Source organism: Tursiops truncatus, chromosome 3, assembly GCF_011762595.2.
Source record: "Tursiops truncatus isolate mTurTru1 chromosome 3, mTurTru1.mat.Y, whole genome shotgun sequence".
NCBI lineage: Eukaryota > Metazoa > Chordata > Mammalia > Artiodactyla > Delphinidae > Tursiops > Tursiops truncatus.
In genome coordinates, this window is record NC_047036.1 from 40,814,866 (window position 1) to 40,834,105 (window position 19,240).

At 40.5% G+C, this 19,240-nt stretch overlaps 1 protein-coding gene across 1 annotated transcript in view; it reads left to right on the plus strand.

Annotated features, from left to right (window-relative positions):
- NDUFS4 (NADH:ubiquinone oxidoreductase subunit S4) overlaps window positions 1–19,240 on the plus strand; it is a 119,493-nt gene that overhangs the window by 13,184 nt on the left and 87,069 nt on the right. The window lies entirely within an intron of this gene.

Genomic DNA, 19,240 nt, shown 5'->3' on the forward strand with positions numbered 1-19,240 from the left:
CAACTGTGGTAGGAGGAAGAAACTTAGAAATGGGCCAGAGAAAGGGTTTAAAAGAAAATACATGTGCATTTGGTTGAAAATTATGACATTTAATAAAAGATGGAAATTTGTTGCCCATGTAAATGGGCAGAAAAATACATTGAGTCACTGTTTTAGACCACCAACAAATAAATCTTAATTTCTTTGAGAGGATGTAGGAGTCAGACATTTATTTTGAGTAACTGATGGAAGTTTTGGTGACTTCCTTCTAGAGGTGTATACACTCAAATATATAAAATCAAGAGTTACATTTCCAGGGGATTCATGGATCCCAGGCTTTTGTAGCCCTTGCATAGAGAGCATTAGATCTTATACGACGTTTTGTTTATACTAGCTCTTGTGTTAGACCGTTCTCAGTTGCAAGTGACAGAAACCTAGAAACTCAAATGACTAGCATAGACAAGAAGATGGAATTGGTTTATATTGGTATTATCAAGCAATGAAAAGGGCAAGGGTACTGCTAACTGGTCCCAGGGATCAGAGCTAGAAAGCTACTAGGTTCTCTCTCTAATTTGTCTCTGCCATTTGTCAGCTACTACTTCAGCTTGTTTTTTTTGATGTGGCAGATATCATAGCTGTTGGAACACAATAGTGTTCAGCTATTTAACACTGAAAAACTGAAGTTTTTTTCAGGCTTATATCTCATAGCTTTATCATGAGGGAGGGACTGAAAAACCCTTTCTTTGGTACCAAACTTTAAAAATCTTGGGGGAGGGCTTCCCTGGTGGCGCAGTGGTTAAGAGCCCGCCTTCCAATGCAGGGGACACGGGTTCAAGCCCTGGTCTGGGAGGATCCCATATGCTGTGGAGCAGCTAAGCCCGTATGCCACAGCTACTAAGCCTGCGCTCTAGAGCCCGTGAGCCACAACTACTGACCCCGCATGCCACAACCACTGAAGCCCACACGCCTAGAGCCCGTGTGCTCCGCAACAAGAGAAGCCACCACAATGAGAAGCCCACGCACCACAACGAAGAGTAGCCTCCCGCTTGCCGCAACTAGAGAAAGTGTGCACGCAGCAACGAAGACCCAATGCAGCCAAAAATAAATAAATAAAATAATTTATAAAAAAAAAATCTTGGGGGAATACTCAGTTGAGTAAGATTAAACAGACTAAGGGTTTACTGTGATATAGTCATTGTTTGTAATTGTAGTTATGCTGTTGTATCATATGCATATAGGTTATAGAAACTCTGGAAGTTGGTTGTAATGAAAGCTGGGCCCCTTGAACAAAAATTAAGAACCAAGAATATTTTATTTATTCATTTATTTTTTATTTTTTGGCTGCGTTGGGTCTTTGTTGCTGTGCGCAGGCTTTCTGTAGTTGCTGCGAGAGGGGGCTACTCTTCATTGCTGTGCGAGGGCTTCCCATTGAGATGGCTTCTCGTTGCAGAGCACAAGCTCTAGGCGTGTGGGCTCTAGATAGAGCACAGGCTCAGTAGTTGTGGCGCGTGGGCTTAGTTGCTCTGTGGCATGTGGGATCTTCCCGGACCAGGGATCGAACCCGTGTCCCCTGCATTGGCAGGCGAATTCTTAACCACTGTGCTACCAGGGAAGTCCCAAGAACCAGGAATATTTTATATTGCAATATCTTTAGGGAACAAATAATGTTTGTATATATTGTATAGACTGATCTCTTACCTGTTTCTTAACTCTGGGATTTTGCTTGCTAAGTTTGCTCACTCATTCAGTAAATGCTTGTAGTTCTTTTCTAGTCTCCAAGACTGCAATTCTACACTTTGATAGGATGTATGCCTTTGGAGCATCTGCTTTGAGGATGAATGTGTTAGGGTAAAAGTGTTCAATCCAAGGATAGGTGATCATTTCTTAGGATCTTGTGCGTGGGCTTTGTCTTAGATTGGCATTTCCCAAAGAAGAGTATGAGACCAAGACATGGGTATAGGTGGTTTATTTGAGAGTTGACATAGGAACTAGAAGTGAGGAGCTCTGGAGTGAGACTGGGAAGGAAGGAAAAAGGGTGATAATTGAGATTGCTGCAGTGAGCAAGCAGTAGGAGGCTCAGTTCCACTGGAATCTCCTAAGCATACAGAATGCCTTTCAGTATTATCCATTTGAAAGCGGAAGGCTTGAACATTTATCTACTGGTTCTCATTTCCCTTTGGTTGGAGGTGTTAGCTCTTCTGTACTCTGAGCTATACTAGTGCTCCTGAAGACCCTCAGGCATAATGAGTTCACTTCAGGTGGGATACTGGATGATGACCCGAGTCTGAGCTTCTGTAGCTGTGGCTGAAAAGAAAAATGGGTCAAAGGAATGTAATGTGAGCACCAAAGGTATCGGTTATAGACTTCCTTATAACTCAGGAGTCTCTGCAACCTTTTTTGGGGAGAGGGGAGTTGCTAATAAGAATTCTTTTAATTTATTTTTTAAAGTTTTTATTTTTTAACATTTTAATTAATTTATTTATTTTTGGCTATACTGGGTCTTCATTGTGGTGCATGGGCTTCTCTGGTTGCGGCTTGTAGGCTCAGTAGTTGTGGTGTGCAGACTTAGTTTCAGTATGTGGGATTTTAGTTCCCCGACCAGGGATCGAACCTGGGCTCCCTGCATTGGGAGTGCAGAGTCGTAACCACTGGACCACCAGGGATTGTCCTAAGAATTCTAATATCTATAATTTATTGAACACTTAGGCACTGTGGTAATTGCTTTATGTATGTTATTTCGTTTCATGAAAGTGAATGATCTCATTTTAGATGGTCTATTGATAATTATAGTTTAATCTATTCCTAGGGTTGTAAATAACTTATATTTATTAGAATTTGCTTTATTCACCAATATTCTGAAGGACATGACAAAGGATCAGGACACTGAGGTCTTACAACTCATTCAACTGTAAATAATAATAGAAGTTCTCTAGGGAAGAGAACAATTCCATGTTTAAAGAATTCATGATGGCATAATACTCCCGAATTGTGTACCAGTTGACCAGTGACTGTAACATCCCAGCAGACAAAGGTCAACCTACAGAGTTTTCTTTGAATTTGAATGTAACAGGTACTAGTGGCCAGTAACCTAGTTGATCTCATTCTCTGGGTGAGCATATATTTTCCTTTCACTGACACTGTCTAAATGATTTAATGGTAGTTATGAGAACTTTTTTCTACTGCTATCTTTTTTTTTTTTTTTTGCGGTACGCGGGCTTCTCAGCGCTGTGGCCTCTTCCGCCACGGAGCACAGGCTCCAGACGCGTAGGCTTAGCGGCCATGGCTCACGGGCCCAGCCGCTCCGCGGCATGCGGGATCCTCCCGGACCGGGGCACGAACCCGCGTCCCCTGCATCGGCAGGTGGACTCAACCACTGCGCCACCAGGGAAACCCCTTTACTGCTATCTTTTAGGCTCTTGCTCCGGTCCCACTGTCTTCTCTGATTACCTTGGTGGTAGCCTTGTTGTCCATCTTATTAATGTGTTTCAGCATACCATGTTAGTGCATAGTTAGTAGTGGTATGGATACAGTGTGCATCTGGGGTTATTTCACAAATTTCAGTTTTCTTTTCCTTTAGTTGAGACTTAAAACATTGGTATTCTGCTGCTGCTGAAGTTAATGGTTTAAGTACATCTTAGTTACTGCTTGTAAATGGCCCCTCTTTAGGGCTCAAGTTTTTATTTTGGTCCCCAATTTAATCTTTTGGTTTTGAGTTCAAACTGTTGATGTGGCCAACTCCCTTAAAATCTCTTTACTTAGTGTCCTTGACTCTAGCTTTGGGAAGAAATGCTTTCCAGAGATTTTCTTTTAACTCCCGATATTAGCCATGCTGCCAGGCTAATTCTTAGTTTCTTAGCTAATTAGCTTCTGGCTAATTCTGCCATTCTTAGCTTTTTCATACTTGAAATACTGTATTGGCGCCGTCACATCAGTTAATACAGTAGTTAGGAGCACATGTTTTAGAGTCAACTACCGACATTTGAGTGCCACCTCTGACATTTCTTGCTCTGTGTCTACTTTGTGCCTGTTTTATGTTCTGTAAATTGGACATAATAATCTGTTTCATAAAGTATATAAAGTGCTTGGGGCAGTGTGCAGCATATGCTAAGGCCTAATAAATTGTAACAACAAAATTATCATCATCATTAACATCATCATTATTATTCTTTCTTTTGTGGCTTCTTTCTTTTAGTTTTTATTCCTTTCTTTCTTCCCTACCTCTTTTCCCCGCTCCTTTCATAAGTCTTACCTATATTCTAGTTCCTCTTCCTGGATTATTAGAGCATCTTAGATTTTGTCTGTTTATTTACAGTATTTTATTCACTAGTATGTAAAAGATTTATCTGCACCTGGCTTTTTCCAGATCGTGACCTCCCATGCACTCCTCAGCTCAGTGTAATCTATTTTTGTATCCACCATTCCACTGAAATAGCTTTCATCAAGGTCGACAGTGAACCTGTTGCTAAATGAATAGACTCTTCTCAGTACTTATCTTACATGACCGTTGCAATCCAAAAGGATGACTTTCTCATTCTTGAAAGATTCTTCCTTTCACTTCTATTTTGGCTTTCCTCCTCAGTTCCCTTTGAATGCCCATCTATCTATTTTGGCTTTCCTCCTCAGTTCCCTTTGAATGCCCATGTCCATTCCTTGAACTGCTAGTGTTTCTCAGAGTTTGATTTATAGTTCTTTACTTTTATAAAAGTGTTTTACATTATATATTTTATATACACATGAATGTATGTAACATATATTTATGTTAGGAAGCATAATGGCAAAATGAATTGACGTGGACTCACCATTCAGTTGAAGAACTACCAATACCTTTATTCTTTGCATACTCTCTGTGATAGGCTGAATGATACCCATTTGGCCTAAAATCTCCATGTCTTTTTTTTTTTAATATTTATTTATTTAGGTTGCACTGGGTCTTAGTTGCAGCTTGCTTGGTCCTTAGTTGCGGCATATGGCCTTCTTAGTTGCAGCTTGCTGGCTCCTTAGTTGCGGCACATGGGCTCCTTAGTTGTGGCAGGTGGGCTCCTTAGTTGTGGCATGCGAACTCTTAGTTGCGGCATGCATGTGGGATCTAGTTCCCTGACAAGTGATCGAACCCAGGCCCCCTGCATTGGGAGCGTGGAGTCTTAACCATTGTGCCACCAGGGAAGTCCCCAAAATGTCCACGTCTTAATCCCCAGAACATGTGAATATTACTATTACCTTGGATGCAAAAGTGACTTTCTAGGTATGATTAAATTGAGGCTCTTGAGATGGGAATTTATCCTATTGGGCCTGATGTAATCAAAATGGTTCACATAAGAAAGACACAGGAGGAGTCAGAGGAGAAGGAAATGTCACCGTGGAGGCAGAGACCAGAGTGATTTGACCACATGGTAAGGCAGCCTGTAAGAGCTGGAAAAGACAAGGAACAGATTCTCCCCTGGCACCTTCGGAAGGAACCAGCCTTGCTGACACATTGATATTAGCCCTGTGAGACTCATTTTGGACTTCTGACCTCCAAAACTGTAAGAGAGTAAATTTGTGTTGTTTTAATCCACCAACTTTGTGGTAATTTGTTACAGCAGCAATAGGAAACTAGTACACTCTTCCTGTATCTCATTATCTAATGTGACTTCAGTTACCATCTATTTATATGAAAGCTTAAATGTATATAGTTCATTGGCATCATATACACTGTTCACAGAAGAAAGTCAACCCATATACATGGAAGATAAGAGTAGAAAATGTTTTAAAAGCATTTAAAAATTCAAGTTGGATCTTTCATGTTCTACTTAGTGATCATTTAGTACTCAACCAAAGAAACAGCAGTTTGTCCCAGTGCTAGAGGACTGGCTTATTAAGAGATGGTATGTGGGTCTCCACTGTGAGGTGAAAGGGCTTCCTAACGAATTTCCAAAGATAATTTTTACTGTTTGCAGTTTTTGCCTAACACACTGACTTTAGGACCTACTTTCCATCTAAGATATGACTCTGCATCTTTTTCTTGAATTCTAGACCTTTAGAACTAACCACTTGGATTTTCCACAGGCATCTTAATCACAGCATATCTGAAACAATTTGATAATGATCATCTCTTCCACCACTTCATTCATTCTCCCTCTTAGTTACTGTCACCAACACCCAGCCAGTTATCTGAGCCAGAAACCTATGTATCATTCTTGTCTCCTCCCTCTCTTAGGCCTCCTATCAATGTCGTTCAATCCTAGTATTCATTTTCCTAACTCTCATTCAATTCCATCCTTACTGCAACTGCAGTTACTATCGTCCAGCCTCCTAACTGGTCTGCTTGCCATTGGTATTAATTTGTTCTCCATGTTGCCTGGAGGATAAAGTCCAAACTTCTCAACATGCCACAGAGGCCTTCATATTCCCTGCTCACATCTTCTGTTCATTTTTTGGCACTCATCCTCTCCTCAGTTCCCTTCTGGCCCAATCTCCAGCCATATACAAATTATATTTTGGTGTTTCTGAACTACTTGCTATCCCTGTCTCCTGGCATTTGTATGCTCTCTTACTCTCTCCTATGTGATTACGGTTCTGTCTGCTTAGACTGTTTCTTCTGCTTTCCCCTCTGTCCTTTCCTTCCCTTACTCCACCTCAACACCCTTTGCCCATTTAAGGTCTATTTATCCTTCAGGTGGCACTTCAACCATCACTTTCTCTAAGGAGCACTATTTGAATTCACAGGCTTAGGTTAAATACCAATTCTGTGTGGTCTTAGAGTGCCTTGTTCTTATGTCTTACCTCTTTCTAGTAATAGTTGTGCTTCATTATGATTGCCTATTTCCTTGTCTGTGTTTCCCAATAGTCTTAAGTTCTTTGAGAGAAGGAACTATTTTCTTCACCTTTTTGCTTTCACAGTATAACACAGAACTTAGATTCTCACTAAACATCTGTGGGCTCATTTGATTATGCAATAGTATAGAAAATTTAAAATATTTCATAGCAGCATCTCCTTAAGCAGGATAGCATTTTAGATTTTTGTTTTCCTTATGAAATAAGTATTTGGGTTTTAAATGTAAGCATCATGGGCAATGATTTTATAGATTACTGGAAAAATGATGACTTTTTTTCATTTTATGATGTGTCCTTTTTCCTTATATTGAACAATAGTATTACATATTACAGACTTTATCTTTTTTAATCCTTTCTTAAAAATTGAAATATAGTTATTTACAGTGTTTCAGATGTACAGCAGTGATTCAGTTATACATATATATCGATTCTTTTTCATTATATGTTATTACAAGGTAATGAATATAGTTGTCTGTGCTATACAGTAGGTCCTTGTTGTTTATCTGTTTTATATATAGTAGTATGTATCTGTTGATCCCAAATTCCTAATTTATCCCTCCCTCCCTTTCCCCTTTGGTAACCGTAAGTTTGGTTTCTATGTCTGTGAGTTTATTTCTGTTTTCTAAATAAGCTCATTTGTATCATTTTCTTAGATTCCACGTATAAGTGATGTCATATGGTATTTGTCTTTCTCTATCTGAGTTACTCAGTATGATAATCTCTGGGTCCATCCATGTTGCTGCAAATGACATTATTTCATTCTTTTTTATGGCTGAGTAATATTCCATTGTGTATATATATATGTGTGTGTGTGTGTGCGCGCGCGCGCGCGCGCGCACGCACGCCACATCTTCTTTATCCATTCATCAGTGGACTTTTAGGTTGATTCCGTGTCTTGGCTATGGTAAATAATACTGTTACGAACATTGGGGTGCATTATCTTTTGGAATTAGCGTTTTCTTCAGATATATGCCCAGGAGTGGGCTTGCTGGATCGTATGGTAACGCTATTTTCAGTTTTTTAAGCAACTTCCATATTGTTTTCCATAATGGCTGTACCAATTTACATTCCCACGAACAGTGTAGGAGTAGGAGGGTTCCTTTTTCTTCACACCCTCTCCAGCATTTATTATTTTATAGACTTTTTAATGATGGCCATTCTGACTGGTGTGAGATGATACCACATTGTAGTTTTGATTTTGCATTTCTCTAATAACTAGTGATTTTGAGCATCATTTCCTGTGCCTGTTGGCCATCTGTATGTCTTCTTTGGAGAAATGTCTATTTAGGTCTTCTGCCCATTTTTTTTTTTTTTTTTTTTTGCGGTACGCGGGCCTCTCACTGTTGTGGCCTCTCCCGTTTCGGAGCACAGGCTCCAGATGCGCAGGCTCAGTGGCCATGGCTCACGGGCCTAGCCGCTCCGTGGCATGTGGGATCTTCCCAGACCAGGGCACGAACCCGTGTCCCCTGCATCGGCAGGCAGACTCTCAAGCACTGCGCCACCAGGGAAGCCCCAAAATATTTTAAAGTTAAAACCTCTTTGGGAATTCCCTGGCTGTCCCATGGTTAGGACTCAGTGCTTTCACTACTGGGGGCCCGCCCAGGTTTGATCCCTGGTCGGCGAACTAAGATCCTGCAAGCCTTGGGCCAGGTATGGCATTGTGACTTTGTTAACACTATATTGCATGTTTGAAAGTTGCTAAGAGAGTAAAACTTAAAAGTTCTTATCGTAAGAAAAAGGATTTGTAACTATGGTGGCGGTGTTAACTCGACTTATTTCTGCTGATCATTTCACAGTATATGTAAATATCAAATCATTATGTTGTACATCTGGAACTAATACACTGTTCAATTTAAAAAATCTTTAGGTGAATATTTTTAAAAGATAGAATGTTATTATGAAAAGTCTATGGAAATTTCGTTCATGTCTCATTTGTTTTGTTTTTTAAATAGGTCTTTATTGGAGTGTAATTGCTTCACAATACTGTGTTAGTTTCTGTTGTATATTAAAGTGAATCAGCCATATGCATATATATGTCCCCATATCCTCTCCCTCTTGAGCCTCCCTCCCATCCTCCCTATCCCACCTCTCTAGGTCATCGCAAAGCACTGAGCTGATCTCCCTGTGCTACGCTGCTGCTTCCCACTAGCTAACTGTTTTACATTTAGTAGTGTATATATGTCGATGCTACTCTCACTTCACCCCAGCTTTCCTTTCCCACCCTGTGTCATCAAGTCTGTTCTGTATGTCTACATCTTTATTCCTGCCCTGGAACTAGGTTCATCAGTACCTTTTTTTTTTTTTTCAGATTCCATATATATGCGTTAGAATACAGTATTTGTTTTTCTCTTTCTGACTTTCTTCACTCTGTGTGACAGTCTCTAGGTCCATCCACCTCACTACAAATAACCCAATTTCGTTTCTTTTTATGGCTGAGTAATATTCCACTGTGTATATGTGCCACAGCTTCTTTATCCATTTATCTGTTGATGGACATTTAGGTTGGTTCCATGTCCTGGCTATTGTAAATAGTGCTGCAGTGAACACTGTGGTACATGACTTTTGGAATTATGGTTTTCTTAGGGTAAATAAATGCCCAGTAGTGGGATTGCTGGGTAATATGGCAGTTCTATTTTTAGCTTTCTAAGGAACCTCCATAGTGTTTTCCATACTGACTGTATCAATTTACATCCCCACGAACAGTGAGGGAGGGTTCCTTTTTCACTACACCCTTTCCAGCATTTATTGTTTCTAGATTTTCTGATGATGGCCATTCTGACCGGTGTGAGGTGGTACCTCATTGTAGTTTTGATTTGCATTTCTCTAATGATTAGTGATGTTGAGCATCTTTTCATGTGTTTGTTGGCAATCTGTTTATCTTCTTTGGAGAAATATCTATTCAGGTCTTCTGCCCATTTTTGGATTGGGTTGTTTGTTTTTTTGATATTGAGCTGCATGAGCTGCTTGTAAATTTTGGAGATTAATCCTTTGTCAGTTGCTTCATTTTCAAATATTTTCTCCCATTCTGAGGATTGTCTTTTCGTCTTACATATGGTTTCCTTTGCTGTGCAAAAGCTTTTAAGTTTCATTAGGTCCCATTTGTTTATTTTTGTTTTTATTTCCATTTCTCTAGGAGGTGGGTAAAAAAGGATCTTGCTGTGACTTATGTAAAAGAGTGTTCTGCCTATGATTTCCTCTAAGAGTTTTATAGTGTCTGGCCTTGCATTTAGGTCTTTAATCCATTTTGAGTTTATTTCTGTGTATGGTGTTAGGGAATGTTCTAATTTCATTCTTTTACATGTAGCTGTCCAGTTTTCCCAGCACCACTTATTGAAGAGGCTGTCTTTTCTCCATTGTATATTCTTGCCTCCTTTCTCAAAAATAAGGTGATCATATGTGTGTGGGTTTATCTCTGGGCTTTCTATCCTGTTCCAGTGATCTATATTTCTGTTTTTGTACCAGTACCATACTGTCTTGATTACTGTAGCTTTGTGGTATAGTTTGAAGTCGGGGAGCCTGATTCCTCCAACTCCATTTTTCTTTCTCAAGATTGTTTTTTAGTATTTGGGGCCTTTTGTGTTTCCATATGAATTGTAAAATTTTTCTAATTCTGTGAAGAACGCCATTGGTAGTTTGGTAGGGATTACACTGAATCTCTAGATTGCTTTGGGTAGTATAGTCATTTTCACAATATTGATTCTTCCAATCCAATAGCATGGTATATTTCTCCATCTGTCTATGTCATCTTTGATTTTTTTTTTCTTTTTTGCGGTATGCAGGCCTCTCACTGTTGTGGCCTCTCCCATTGTGGAGCACAGGCTCCGGATGCGCAAGCTCAGTGGCTATGGCTCACGGGCCCAGGCGCTCCGTGGCATGTGGGATCTTCCCTGACCGGGGCACGAACCCGTGTCCCCTGCACCGGCAGGTGGACTCTCAACCACACGCCACCGGGGAAGCCCATCTTTGATTTCTTTCATCAGTGTTTTATAGTTTTCTGAGTACAAGTCTTTCACCTCCTTATGCAGGTTTATTCCAAGGTATTTTATTCTTTTTGTTGTGATGGTAAATGGGATTGTTTCCTTAATTTCTCTTTCTCATTTTTGGTTGTTGGTGTGTAAGAACGCCAGAGATTTCTGTGCATTAATTTCGTATCCTGCAGTGTTACCAAATTCATTGGTTAGTTCTAGTAGTTTTCTGGTGGCATCTTTAGGATTTTCTATGTATAGTACCATGTCATTTGCAAACAGTGACAGTTTTACATCTTCTTTTCCAATTTGTATTCCTTTTATTTCTTTTTCTCCTCTGTTTGTCATGCTTAGGACTTCCAAAGCTATGTTGAATAACAGTGGCGAGAGTGGACATCTTTGTCTTTTTGCTGATCTTAGTGGAAATGCTTTCAGTTTTTCTCCATTGAGTATGATGTTTGCTGTGGGTTTGTTGTATATGGCCTTTATTATGTTGAGGTAGGTCCCCTCTATGCCCATTTTCTGGAGAGTTTTTTATCATAAATGGGTGTTGAATTTTGTCAGAAGCTTTTTATGCATCTGTTTAGATGCTCATATTGGTTTTTTTTTTTTTTTTTTTGCGGTATGCGGGCCTCTCACTGTTGTGGCCTCTCCCGTTGCGGAGCACAGGCTCTGGACACGCAGGCTCAGCGGCCATGGCTCAAGGGCCTAGCCGCTCTGCGGCATGTGGGATCTTCCCAGACTGGGGCACGAACCCGCATCTCCTTCATGGGCAGGCGGACTCTCAACCACTGTGCCGCTAGAGAAGCCCGCTCATATGGTTTTTATTACTTAATTTGTTAATGTGGTGTATCACAATGATTGATTTGCGTACATTGAAAAATCCTTGCATACCTGGGATAAATTCCACTTGATCATGGTGTATGATCCTTTTGATATGTTGTTGGATTCTGTTTGCTTGTATTTTGTTGAGGGTTTTTGCATCTATGTTCATTAGTGATATTGGTGTATAATTTTCTTTTTTTTGTGATATGTTTTGATGTCAGTGTGATGGTGGCTTAATAGAATGAATTTGGGAGTGTTTCTCCCTCTGCAATTTTTTGGAAGATTTTGACCAGGATCGGTGTTAGCTCTTCTCTAAATGTTTCATAGAATTTGCCTGTGAAGCCATCTGGTCCTGGACTTCTGTTTGTTGGAAGATTTTAAATTATGGTTTCAATTTCATTAGTGGAGTTTGTAGGCTGTTGGGTAGAGCTGGGTCTCGTTGCTGATATGAGGACCTCTGTGAGACCTCACTCTGATGAATATTCCCTGGGGTCTGAGATTCTCTGTTAGTCCAGTGGTTCTGACACGGAGCTTCCACCACAGGAGCCTCGGGCCAACCCCTGGCTCGTGAACTAAGATCCCGCAAGGTGTGTGGGGTGGGGAAAAAAAAATAGAGTGCAAAAACAAAGTAAAAGATAAAATTAGACTAGGCAACTAACAGATATGTTAGAAAGAATATAAAAATAAAAATATACGTGAATCAACAACTGGAAGGTACAACAGTACCACAGTAGTAAAAAAGAGGAGGTAGAAGCGAAAAAAAAAAAGGTGGGGGGAAGCCTTGGCTGTGGAGGGCGGGGCCTAAGCAAGGGCAAGGTTTGGGCAGTCGGTGAGGCCTATGCTTAGGACCCACAGGGCTGGAAAAGGCCCTGGGGGCTGTGAGGGGTGGGGCTTAGGCTCAAAGAACGGAAGGGGTCCAGGTACGCCCCCCACCCTTGGTCTCAGAGGGTGAGGGACCTCACCTTGTAGCCCAGCAGGTTTCCTGTGCTTGAGTGGTCGGGGCAAATGCCCTCCTCTCCTCTCCTGCTCCTCCGTCCTGGAGGGCCCCTCCCACCTGCCTCTTCTGAACTCCCCTCAGCCTCTTTCCTATGCCCCCAGGACCAATGCGGCCAGTGGGAGAGGGGACCTCCTTCCTGTGTCCCCAGGACCAATGTGGCCGCGTACCCTTGGAGGGCAGGGGACCAGCCTGGGAGTCAGCAGGCTCCCCGGCCCAAGTGGGCAGGGCAAACGCCCTCCACTCCTCTGCCACTCCTCCCGGATGGCTCCTCCCACCTGCCTCTCCTGAGCTGCCCGGCCTCCCTCCTGTGCCCCCAGGACCAATGTGGCTGGGGTGAGGAGGGCCTTGGAGGGCAGGGGACCGGCCTGCGAACTCAGCAGCCTCCCCAGGCTGCATGGGCAGGGCAAATGCTTGCACTCCTCTCCTGCTCCTCCCGGAGGGCCCCTCCCAGCTACCCATCCTGATCTCCCTGGCCTCGGGAGCCCCAATCCTGTCTGGCTTCCACTTCTCCTACCTATCCTGTCCCCGCATGTTCTACCAATTCACTTGGGGGTTCCTTCCATCTCCTTGGGCATCAGGGTCCCCCACCAGCAGCTGGCAGATGCCCTAGTTGTGGGGAGATGCTAACTTGGTGTCTTCCCACACCACCGTCTTGACTCCACCCCCATATCTCATTTTCTTATTGACTATATCAGTTTTGTGATTGAAATGAAATTGCATATACAGACCTGAAAATGCTTCTAGTGTAAAAGTCATAGACTTAAGCATTTAGTTAAGTAATTTATTTAGGGAAATCATTGAGAGTTCTAAGTACTCTGTTCGGGTCTAGTAGTCTATTATTTCATTGGATTTGGATAAATTAAGAAAAAATTTTCTTTTTTTGTTGAAGTATAATTGATTTGTTATATTAGTTTCAGCTGTGCAACATAGTAATTCAGTATTTTTATACATTACAAAATGATTAGTACAGTAAGTCTAGTTATCATCTGTCACCATACAAAGTTATTACAGTATTACTGACTATACCTCCTACACTGTACATTATATCCGTATGACTTACTTATTTTATAACTGGTCATTTGTACCTCTTAAATATTTCTTAGCTATTTGTCTCATCCTCCTCATCCCCTCCCCGCTAAGAACTACTGGTTTGTTCTCTGCATCTGTGGATCTGTTTCTGTTTTGTTATGTTTGTTCGTTTTGTTTTTTTAGATTCCACATATAAGTGAAATCATACAGTATTTGTCCTTCTTTGCCTGACTTATTTCACTAAGTATACTATCCGCTAGATTCATCTGTATTGTCTCAAATGGCAAGATTTCATTCTTGTTTATGGTTGAGTAATAGTCCATTGTTTATATACACTATATCTTCTTTATTCATTCATCTATGGATGGATACTTAGTTTGCTTCCTTGGCTATTGTAAATAGTGCTATGGTGAACATAGGGGTGCAAATATCTTTCTGAATAAGTTTTTGTTTTCTTCAGAAAAATACCCAGATGCAGAATTGCTGGACCATATGATAGTTCTGTTTTTAAATTTGTCAAGGGGAACTTCCATACTGTTTTCCATGGTGAGTGTACCAATTTACATTCCCGCTGATAGTGCACAAGTGTTGCCTTTTCTCAACATCCTCCCTAATGTTTGTTGTTATCTTTTTGATAATAGCTATTCTGAAATTTGTGAGGTGATATCTCATTGTGGTTTGATTTGCATTTCCCTGATGATTAGTGATACTGAGCGTCTATTCATGTGTCTTTTGACCATCTGTGTATCTTTGGAAAAATGTCTGTTCAGGCCCTCTGTCCATCTTTTAATTGGGTTGTTTGTTTGATGTTGAGTTGTATGAGTTCTTTGTACATATTTGGATGTTAACCTCTTATCAGATATTTTGTAAGCAAATATCTTCTCCCATTCAGTAGGTTGCCCTCTCATTTTGTTGACAGCATCGTTTGCTGTGCAAAAGCTTTTTAGTTTGATGTAATCTCATTTGTTTATTTTTGTTTTGCTTTTGTTTCCCTTGCCTATGGAGACATATCCAAAAAAAAAAAAAAATTACTAACACCAGTGTTAAACAGCGTACTGCCTATGTTTTCTTCTAGGATTTTTATGCTGTCTGGTCTTATTACATTTAACTCTTTAATCCATTTTGAGTTTATTTTTGTGTACAGTGTGAGAATGTAGTCTAGTTTGATTCTTTTGCATGTGGCTGTCCAGTTTTCCCAACATCATTTATTTAAGAGGCTGTCTTTCCTCCATTGTATATTCTTGCTTCCTTTTTTGTAGAATAATTTACCGAAGTGTTGGTTTCTTTCTGGGCTCTCTAGTCTGTTCCACTGATCTGTTTTTATGCCAGTACCATACTGTTTGATTACTGTAACTTTGTAATATAGTTTGAAATCAGGGAACATGATGCCTCCAACTTTGTTCTTTCTCAAGATTGTTTTGGCCAGTTGGGGTCTTTTGTGTTTCCCTATGAATTTTAGAATTATTTGTTCTAGTTTTGTGAAAAATGCCATTGGTATTTTGATAGAGATCTCATTGAATCTGTATTAGATTGCCATGAGTAGTATGGTCATTGTAACAATATTAATGCTTCCAATCCATGAACACAGTATATCTTTTCATTTATTTGTGTCATCTTCAGTTTCTTTCATCACGGTCTTATAGTTTTTCAAGTATTGGTCTTTTACCTACTTGGTTAGATTTATTCCTAGGTATTTTATTCTTTTTGCCATAATTGTGAATGGAATTTTTATTTTTAATATCTCTTTCTGGTTGTTTTTAGTGTATAGAAACACAAGAGATTACTATATATTAACATTTTGTCCTGCATCTTTACTAATTCATTTATTAGTTCTAATAGCTTTTTGGTGGCATCTTTAGGATTTTCAATTTATAGTATTATGTCATCCTTAAGCAGTGGCAGTTTTACATTTCCTTTCCAATTTGGATTCCTTTTATTTCTTTTTCTTGCCTGATTGATATGGCTAGGACTTACAGTACTATGTTGAATAAAAGTGGTGAGAGTTGGCATCCTTTTCTTGTTCCTGATCTTAGAGGAAATGCTTTCAACTTTTCACCGTTGAGTATGAGGTGGGCTGTAGGTTTGTCATATATGGCTTTTATTATGTTGAGGTATTTTCCCTCTACACCCACTTTGTTGAGAATTTTCTTTCCCCCCCGTACGCAGGCCTCTCACTGTTGTGACCTCTCCCGTTGCAGAGCACAGGCTTCGGACGCACAGGCTCAGCGGCCATGGCTCACGGGCCCAGCCACTCCGCAGCATGTGGGATCTTCCCGGACTAGGGCATGAACCCGCGTCCCCTGCATCGGCAGGTGGACTCTCAACCACTGCGCCACCAGGGAAGCCCCGAGAATTTTTATCATAAATGAATATTGATTTTGTCAAATGCTCTTTTCTGCAATTTTTCTTCTTCAGTTTGTTAATATGGTGTATCACGCTGATTGATTGGCAAATACTGAACTATTCTTGCATTCCTGGGATAAAGCCCACTTGGTCATGGTGTATGATACTTTTAATGTATCATTGAATTGTGGTTGCTGATATTTTGCTGAGGATTTTTTCTTTTATTTCATCAGTGATTTGGGCCTGTAGTTTCCTTTTTTGTGATGTCTTTGTTGGTTTTGATATTGGGGTGATGCTTGCCTCATAGAATGAGTTTGGGTGTATTCTTCCCTTTTCAATTACTGAAACAGTTTGAGAAGGACGGGTGTTAACTTTGCTTTAAATATCTACTAGGATTCACTTGTGAAGCTGTCTGGTCATGGACTTTCATTCGTTGGGAGTTTTCTTTTACTTATTCAATTCCATCACTATTATTTGGTCTGTTCATATTTTCTGTTTTTCTCATTCAGTCTTGTAAGAGTGTACGTTTCTTGGAATTTATTCATTTCTTCCAGTTTATTCATTTTATTGGAGCATAATTGTTCATAGTAATCTCTTATGATCCTTTTTAATTTCTTTGGTGTCAGTTGTAACTTTAATTTCTGGTTTTCTTTATTTGTGCCACCTCTTTTTTTTTTTTTGATGAGTCTGGCTACAGCCTTATCAATTTTGCTTATCTTTCCAAAGAACCAGCTCTTAGTTTCATTGATCTTTTCTACTGGGCTTTCTTTTTTTTTGTCTTATTTCATTTATTTCTTCCCTGATTTTTATTGTATCTTTCCTTCTACTAACTTTGAGTTTTGTTTGTTCTGTTTTTTCTAGTTCATTTAGGTGTAAAGTTAGATTGTTTATTTGAGATTTTTCTTCTTTCCTGAGGTAGGCTGTATTGCTATAAATTTCCCTCTTAGAATTGCTTTTACTGCATCCCATAGATTTTGGATCATTGTGTTTCCTTTTTCATATCTTCCTTGATTTCATCTTTGATTTTTCCATGACCCTTTGGTTGTTTGGTATCCATGTGTTTTTGTTTTTTTTGCAGTTTTTTTCTTATAGTTTTCTGACCACAATCTCATAGCATTGTGGTCAGAAATGATACTTGATATGAGTTAAGTCTTCTTAAATTTATTGAGACTTGTTTTGTGGCCTAGTATGTGATCCATCCTGGTGAATGTTCCATGTGCACTTGACAAGAATGTGTATTCTGCTGCTTTTGGATGGAGTGTTCTATATGTATATCTGTATTAAGTCAATATGTTCTCACAAGTTGTTTAAGGCCAGTGTTCCTTTATTGATTTTCTATCTGGATGATATGTCCACTGATGTAAGTGGCATGTTAAAGGCCCCTACTATTTTTGCATTACTGTCAGTTTCTTTATGTTAATATTTGCTTTATGTATTTATGTGTACCTATCTCAGGGGCATATATATTTACAATTGTTTTTTTCCTTGTTGCATTGATTCCTTGATTGTTAATACAATGTCCTTCTTTGTCTCTTGTTACAGTCTTTGTTTTAAAGTCTATTTTGTCTGATGCAAGTACTGATACCCCAGCTTTCTTTTCATTTTTGTTTACATAGAATACCTTTTCCATCTCCTTTTACGTCCTTTAACACTTATTATAAAGCCTGTTTGGCGGTGCTGAAACCTTTAGCTTTCCTTGTCTGTCTTTGTCTCTCTTTCATATCTGAATGGCAGCTTTGCTGGGTAGAGTATTCTTGGTTGTAGGTGTTTTCCTTTCATCATTTTGAATGTGTCGTGCTACTCCCTTCTAGCCTGCAAAGTTTGTGCTGAAAAGTCAGCTCATAGTCTTATGGGAATTCTGTTATACTTACCTAGTTGCTTTTGTCTTGCTGCTTTTAAAATTCTCTGTTTTTAGGTTTTGCCATTTAATTATAATGTGTCTTGGTGTGGATCTTTTTGGGTTCATCTTGTTTAGAACTTTTTGTGCTTCCTGGACCTGTATGTCTCTTCCCTTCCCCAGTTTAGAGAAATTTTTAGTTTTTATTTTTTCAAATAAATTCTCAGCCCCTTTCTCTCTTCCTGTTCTGGGACCTCTATACTGTGAGTGTTAGTATGCTTGATATTGAGGTCTCTTAAACTATCTTGTTTTTTTTTTTGTTTTTTTTTGGCGGTACGCGGGCCTCTCACTGCTGTGGCCTCTCCCGTTGCGGAACACAGTCTCCGGATGCGCAGGCTCAGCGGCCATGGCTCACGGGCCCAGCCACTCCACGGCATGTGGGATCTTCCCGGACCGGGGCACGAACCCGTGTCCCCTGCATTGGCAGGCGGACTCCCAACCACTGCGCCACCAGGGAAGCCCCTACCTCGTTTTTTAAAAATTCTTTTTTCTGGTCAGCTTGGGTTAATTCTACTTCTCTTCCAGGTCCATGCTCTGTTCTTCTGTATCATTGTTGATTCCTTCTAGTTTATTTTTAATTTCAGTTATTGTATTCTTTGGCTCTGTTTGGTTTTCCTTTATATTTTCTATGTTTTTGTTAAATTTCTCACTTCATTCATTCTTCTCAGAAGTTTGTTGAGATCTTCATGATCATTACCTTGAACTCTTTATCAGGTAGATTGCTGATCTCTACCTCACTTAGTTGTTCTTCTGGGGTTTTGTTCTTGTTCCTTCGTTTGGAACATATTCCTCTTTCTCCTCATTTTGCCTAAATTTCTGTGTCTATTTCTATGTGTTAGATAGGTTGATTACATTTCCTGAGCTTGGAGAACTATGCGTATAGGTTACATCCTATGGGGCCCAGCAGCACACTCCACTCTGGTCACCAGACCTATAAGCTCTAACGCTGCCCCCTGTGTGGACTGCATGGGCCCTTCTGTTGTGGGACCAACTACTGGGGGTGCATTGGTAAGCAGGGCTAGCTCTCAACCTGGTTGGCTGTGAGGCCCTGCCTTTTGTGGTGGCTGCTGGCCTGCTTGTGGGCCGGGTCGGGTCCTGGTACAGCTGGCTGTACCACTAACTGGGGGCTTCCATGGTTGGTGCCAGCCTGCTGGTGGACAGGGCCAGGGACTAGGGTGGCTGGCTGTGAGGCCCAAGGCGACTTCAAGCTGGTACTGGCCCACTTGTGGGCCAGTAAGCCCCCAGCACTAATCAGCTAGTGGGAGGACTCCAAAATGTTACTTGACAACACCGGTGTCCTCATGGTAGGATGAGCTCCCCAAAATGGCTGCTGCCAGCCTCTGTGTCCCCAGGGGGAGTCTCAGTTGCCTAGCCTCTCTGGGAGGCTTTCCA